This window comes from Capsicum annuum, chromosome 3, assembly GCF_002878395.1.
Source record: "Capsicum annuum cultivar UCD-10X-F1 chromosome 3, UCD10Xv1.1, whole genome shotgun sequence".
Lineage (NCBI taxonomy): Eukaryota > Viridiplantae > Streptophyta > Magnoliopsida > Solanales > Solanaceae > Capsicum > Capsicum annuum.
In genome coordinates, this window is record NC_061113.1 from 186822183 (window position 1) to 186829404 (window position 7222).

General features: G+C 25.6%; 1 long non-coding RNA gene across 1 annotated transcript; it reads right to left on the reverse strand.

Moving 5' to 3' along the window:
* Nucleotides 1-4112: 4112 nt before the first annotated feature.
* LOC107866198 lies at nucleotides 4113-6282 on the reverse strand. The gene is made up of 3 exons (XR_001672806.2): nucleotides 5983-6282; nucleotides 5615-5683; nucleotides 4113-4572 (listed from the first exon to the last, which is right to left on the reverse strand). It is a non-coding gene; the product is annotated as an uncharacterized LOC107866198 (long non-coding RNA).
* Between the last annotated feature and the right edge of the window lie 940 nt (nucleotides 6283-7222).

Genomic DNA, 7222 nt, shown 5'->3' on the forward strand with positions numbered 1-7222 from the left:
GTGTTACAATAATAAATGTAGATAGATCATCTAAATTTTGGAAAAAATAAATCATATGTTAATTAAATTGATAGAAGTTATACCTCAATTATCTGTGTTCTTTTGAAGCTTAAAATTTGAATTGAAATTTTTATCCTTACCGTATTCTTCAGGAGAGATCACAACCTATCAATCATAAATTATGTTAGAATCTCAAGAAATTAATGGTAGAATCTCAAAATATGACAAAGCACACACAAAAAATCACATAATTAGACACTCAATCCAACATTTAAAAGCAACAAATAACCAATAGCTAATAAAAAGAATTTCAAAGTGCAAAGAAAATATAAATACAAATTAAATAGAAAAGTAAAGAGACAAATATTCATACAATTACTTGAATGCTAATATTAAAAAATAGAATTTACTTAATTTTCTTTCTATTTTAAGTAAATTCTTGCCAAAATAACCTACCTATTTTTGTTAAATCATTGTTAAAAAGGGACTCATAAATTCGATCAACAAATAACTACTAAAGTAGTATTTTGTTAGTATTAAAGTTTATATTTGGTAGTTATTATTTTTAATTATGTTTAAATAAGGAAGGTGAATTAATAATTGAAAATCAATAGTATTTTTAATTATGTTTAAATAAGGAAAGATTAATAACCAAATTTTAATGGGACACTAAAGTATTAATAAAAAAAAAATAACTTAGTAAAATGGTAAATGACAGTTTGTCTATTATGAAGTCTTTTAATGGAGGGCAAAAAGCTCAAATCACTTTTTTAAGGGTTTTCAGATTTTTAATATATTATATTATATATATATATATATATATATATATATATATATTATAGATTATAGTCATAAATATATTGAATATCAATATTAATTTGTTATTTTGACAGTTACTATAGATTAGTTTGAGGTGATTGTCCTATCTTAATATTCAAAACCCCTAAACCTCAAATTCTAGCTTTGCCTCTATCATTGTACCAACTCAATCACCTTTATGAATTCTAAAAAAAATGAATAGTCTTTGCCACTAAGCTGAGACGCCCCTTTTTATCAAAAAGTTACTCCATCTGCCCTATTTTATATGACATTATTTCTTTTATAGTCTGTTCCAAAAACAATGTCACTTTACTATAATTAGAAATAATTTTACTTTTAAAATTATTTTTTACTCTTGATAAAATGATTTTCAAACCACACAAATATCTAAGTATTGTTTTAGCAAGCGAAATGGTGCCACACAAAATAGAAAGAAGGGAGCAATTATAATTTCGTTGTTAATTTACTTTCCCTAGGTTGTAAACAAACCCAAAATGTTTTGGATTTATGCTCTATAACGAGTAAATATCTTGAAAGATCACTCAAATATGTGAAATTAGTTAGCAAAGTCACTAAATTTAGTTTTGTATCAATGAATTCACTCAACTTCTAGTTTTATATCAATAAAGTCACTCAACTTGTGACTTGTTCTTGCAAAATTACTCTACAATATTTGTCATTGAAAAACAATCTAATTTGACAAAATAAATTAATTTTTATGTTTGGTAGTGATATTCAATATTAGCTAATCTCAAAATTACAATGTTGCTTAAACTATAATTTTTTATGAGATGCTTTAACTTGTTACTGTTGCTACTTCCTATTACCATTGCCTCAAAAAATAAAATTAAAAAGAAAAGATTATCTCAGGTCACAATATACGGAATTTGTTTATATAAAATATGAATTTTATTTTTATTTGAATTGAACCTTATTCGCCAAAGAGATGTCTTTTTAAATACAATCTTTTTTCAAATAAATTTCAAAATTTTGCATATTAAGAATGCGATAAATATAAATAAATCTTACTAAGCTTTAAATTACTATAAAATTAAAAAGTCATACTAAATTCAAACAAAAACAAACATATAATGTCCAAAATACATTTTAGCGAAAAGACTTTTGTAAAAATTTACAGCATGCCCTTTGAAACTAAAATATATTATGAATATTGACATTATTTTGTTAGTTTAGTGTTAAGTTATGGAGTACAGAAATTGATATTACAAAAAATTAGGCGAAATGGTCTACTGAACTTTTATACTTGTCCAAGTTTATAAAATAGGCATCTCTGCTTAGCCTTTTGCCATCTGAACCTCTAAATTCCTCAAAACACAAGATTTTAAACCTCTCCTACCATGTGTGTAGCTCACTCATCCTAAAATAAATGACACGTCAGATCCACGTCACATAAATTAATGTCATGTCATAATTATCTTTATTAATTATTTTTAAATAATTAATAAACAATATTAAATAAACAGTAAACTAATAAATTAAAATTTTATTTTTTAAATATAATTCATATTTATTACCACCATCCCCACAATCACCCCCACCACCATCTTCACCTCGCCCAACCCACAACCACAGACACCACCAAACCCACCTCCCTCACGCTATTTATCTTTTCTTTTCTCTTCTACACAACAATTAGAACAACAATCAATATGATGTCCACTATCAATACCCTAAAATACCCACCTCCAATTTCATCTTCTTATTTCATATTAGGCCACTGCTAGCCGGTGAACTAATGCAATCCTTCACCCTCTCCGCGCTTCTTCTTCCTCCACCATCAACACTATGAACAATCTCCATTAGACCTCCAAATCACCAACCCAGTCAAACCTCCATTAAAATCTTCCATCGTTGAGGTTCTTCCTTCTTTCAATGTTCTTTTTCAAATATTAATTGAAGTTTTTTTATGGTGAAAAATGAGGAAAAATGGAAAGGTGGAGTAAAGGAAAAGGGGTGGATGGAGAAAAGAGGAATGGAATGTTAAATGGAGAAAGACACTGTATGTCCTATTGTAAAATAAATGATCCATATTTGAGTCAATTGAAAATTAATGGCCAGTGGGCCAAACTAATTTCTATAAGGTAAAAATTCACATATAGACAACTTATAACTCTTATAACTAAATTTCCAGTCTAAGTTTCATAATTACATTTTATAGATAAAAATAGTTGGTGGTTAATTGTCTATATTGAAGAATTATACAAAAAAGAAAAAAAGAAAAAAACCCAACTGCAATTAGAGATAAACAAGGAATGTTAAATGCAATCAATTTCCTTAAATTCCTTCAACTTGTCCACATATTTCTCCTTCATAACTAAACATTAAATCTTATTTTTATAGATCTGGCAAAAATGGAGAAAAAATATGTTATTAAGATTTGAAATAATCAGTGAAGATCTCAATTCATACAATTGATAACAGGTAAAATCTTTATTAAAAAATATGTAAAAGAAAATTTATGAAATACTTTTTAAAGTCGGTAATGACGCAGAACTCAATTAAACACAAATTTCAATTCAATACGATAAAGTCAAATGTAAGCGGATAAGTAAAATTTATTTAAAATCGTGTAGATCAGCGTATTTGTTTAAGTATGTAATTTTGTACATGTTTGTATACTTGTACAAGTATATGTATGTTTGTATGTTTGTATATTTGTATATGTAAGTATATTTGTATAAGTTTTTTTAATGTTTGGACATTTGTCTATGTAATTGTATTTGTATTTGGATAAGTATGTGATTTGAAAGTATTAAATGCATATGTTTTTGTGTACTTTGATGTTTTATTTTTCTGTTATACGTGTTTATCATTATATGCTCAGTTAAATATTTTGTGTTTATATATATTAGTGTTCAGCGATAATTTATTTATACAAATATTTTTTATTCATTATAAAAAAGTTCTATTCATTGGTGGATGCATTTACATGTGAATGTTAAGTATTTAGTTAATTTGTATATAAGTTGAAATGTATTTTTTATATATTTTAATTATTGTATGTTAATATAAGAATATAACATGTATTATGAATATACATACATATATATATATATATATGTTTATTGTGTATCTAGGTAGCTACCCTTTTTATATGAATCTAAGTATGTATTCATGTGAATATTGTATATGAACATAAATATATACATTCAGAACTTTCCGCACATTGTATAAAAGTACAAATACACAAACTTTCTGTATATTTTCATCATACGATAATATTCGTGAAAAACACATAAACTTTTTAAAAAGCATTCATCATATGTGACTAATGTTAGTTGAAAATTTGTATATATATCAAAACAACTTCATATAAATACTATGATGTTTCAAAAAAAATTACCCAAGTCACATAACTGTTACAATAAACCAACTTCAAAAATACCTTCCTATACCATAATTAAATTCTAAATCAACTTGCTATATCAAAAGCTGGATTATAAAACAGGTTGCTATACCAAAAAAAAATTGATAAGTTATTCTAATAATAACAATTAAACTGTCTATGGAATAACAATCACTTTTGTATTATCACAACTAAACTGTGGTCTCATTTGCCTATTCGAACTCTCATCAGCACTCACGACATTTTTCTTAATCTTCTGAGTCCCGTGATGTCATAAAAGGGCAGCATACCAAGTGCATAAAGCTTCAACATCAAACACTCCTGGTGGTACACTTTTTTCATGGCTAATATACTCTGCATATGCAATAACATATACTCCACAATCCCTGCATATTCATATTTTTGGAAAGTAGTTAGCAAACGGAAATGAAAAATATGTATTTGTGATGATATTAAATATATGTATATATGAATCGAACAAAATTAGAGATTTGTATACTTTATATATGAATATGTACTCGTACTAATATGGTTTTGCCCTTAAATTGTATATATATATATATATATATATATATATGCACATTGAACTAAATAAAATATTAATCAAATCTATTATTAATCAAGCACATTTTTATCCCCAAAATATATGAAATAATTGCATCACAAAGAAAAGTTTATTTGTTATCGCAGCATGTCCAACAAATGCTGTCGAAAACACTATCCAAAATTAAAGCATAGACACAAAAACTTTCAAATGAAATTCAAGCTAGACATATTTGTACAAGTTCACTCTATACACATATATGCAAACTGTATACATATATGCACTATATATATATATATATATATATATATATATATATATATGCAAACTGTATATACATATATGTACTCTAAAACTGTATATGTATGCATATGCATGTATTATTATATAAAATTATATGTGTAAATTCACTATATATACATATATGCAATACTATATATACATATATCCAAATGCCAACTTTATATACATATATTTTTGTAGAATATGTATATACTTTTCTTCATACAATAAAATTCACATAGATGTCCAACAAACTTTATATACACATGTTCTACCAAAAAAGTATATGAATATATGTATATTGAAACAAAAGTGTAAATTGAATAATAATTTTGTTTCATGAAAATATATACAAAACTAACTCGTAATCATTGTAAACTTCATTGATATTTTGGAAGTGTCAGTTAATTTAACTCTTGACTGTGAATGTACTATGCTACTGTGATTATTGATATGGTCATTGCTTTATTTTGTTCGTGACTCCGTTCTCGGCTTGTTCACTTTCAACTCCGCTAAAAAATTTGCATTTTCACTATCTAAATGAGAAACACCCAAATCAAATGATGGAGTGCCGCAATTAATCATGGATATATGTTCAATACCTCTTGTCAATCTCCTATTAGGGGTTTCTTCATCCATCTGAAACAACAAGCAATTGGTAACTTGAAACCCTAAAAAAAAAAGAAAATAGATGAACAACGAAGAAATTTATAGACTCAAATGTATAATATATAAAAAAAATCAAAAAGAAATTCAATCTAATATCAAAAATACTAAGATATTTCCTCAAATATTCAATAAATATCAAAAAACAAATTCAATCTAATATGAAAAATACTAAAAGATTACCTCAAATCTTCAATAATTCTAATATATGTTATCAAAAATACTAAAAGATCACCTCACTAATATAATATATAAAAAAATCAAAAAGAAATTCAATCTAATAACAAAAATATTAAAAGATTACCTCAAATCTTCAATAAATATCATAAACTGATTTTCTGTGGTGACAAATCTGCCAAAACGATTTTTCAAAGAAAAATCAAGGATGATATTCTGTGATATTAGATTGATTTTGAGCTCAAAATAAGGAGAAAAAAGTTGAAGATCTTTTGAAGAATTGTGTATTATGACATTGCCAAGGTTGTTGTTTCTTCAATGTAAAATCAAGGAGATTATATGTAATTTTAAGAAAAAATTAAGAAAAAAAAGTTGATGACATATCTTCAATAATCTTGTGTTTTGATATGCATGTTGTTGCCGTTTCTTTAGCCAATAGAATAGAGAGAGAGAAAAATAAAATACCAAAAATAAATCACTGAGAGAGAAAATAGGTAAATAAAATTCTTCATATATTTGTATATAGGCCCCCAACAAAAAAACTGATTTTTTAAACTACCAAATGACTATGAATTGTAATTTTTTAAAACATTAACCATATTATGTAATTAATATAGTATTTTTCCTATAATATATAATTTTTCCTTTCTATAATTGACCGTTTTCAATCATTTTTTCATTTGGTTCATTCGACTCTTTTTTTAATAATTCTATTTTTTTTGGCTATAAATATTTTGACTAGAAAAAAGTCTATTTTATTTTTTCATTTAAACATAATAATTAAAAACAATTGTATAGTATAACTGTTGTACAAAATATGTATCAATATGAGATATATGTATATAAACTAGGGTGAATTAATTAAGGGTGACAAAAAAAAGTTGAAATGAAAAAAGAGTGACTCAAGTCGTAAATATTAGGTGTAGGTGATAAGTTTATAATTAGAGTTTAATAATAATTGAATTTCTTTGAATAAGTCCTCAAGTTTTATTTGTTACACTTTAGCCCAAATTTTAACTTAAACCCTAGTTCCTAAAGGGGGTAAAATAATATTTTTTTCTCCTTTATCTTCCAATGATTTCTCTTATTTTTTTTCTTCTTCTTTCTTCTTTTTCTCCTCCTCTTCCTCCTTTATTTTGTTTCTCTTTTTGGTGTTGTTGTGGCTACTATTATTGTGAATATCTTCTGTGAAGAACTTGAGAGAAAAAAATTCTCAATTTTAGACTAAATTTTGTTCGTATATCATTGAGAATTACTTAAGAGGTGATTTTCAATCATTTTGATAAATAAATTATGTAGTTTGGTGTGTATTATGCATATAAGTTTTAGTTTTATATTGCTAGTCTTGTCATTGCAACATATGTTTC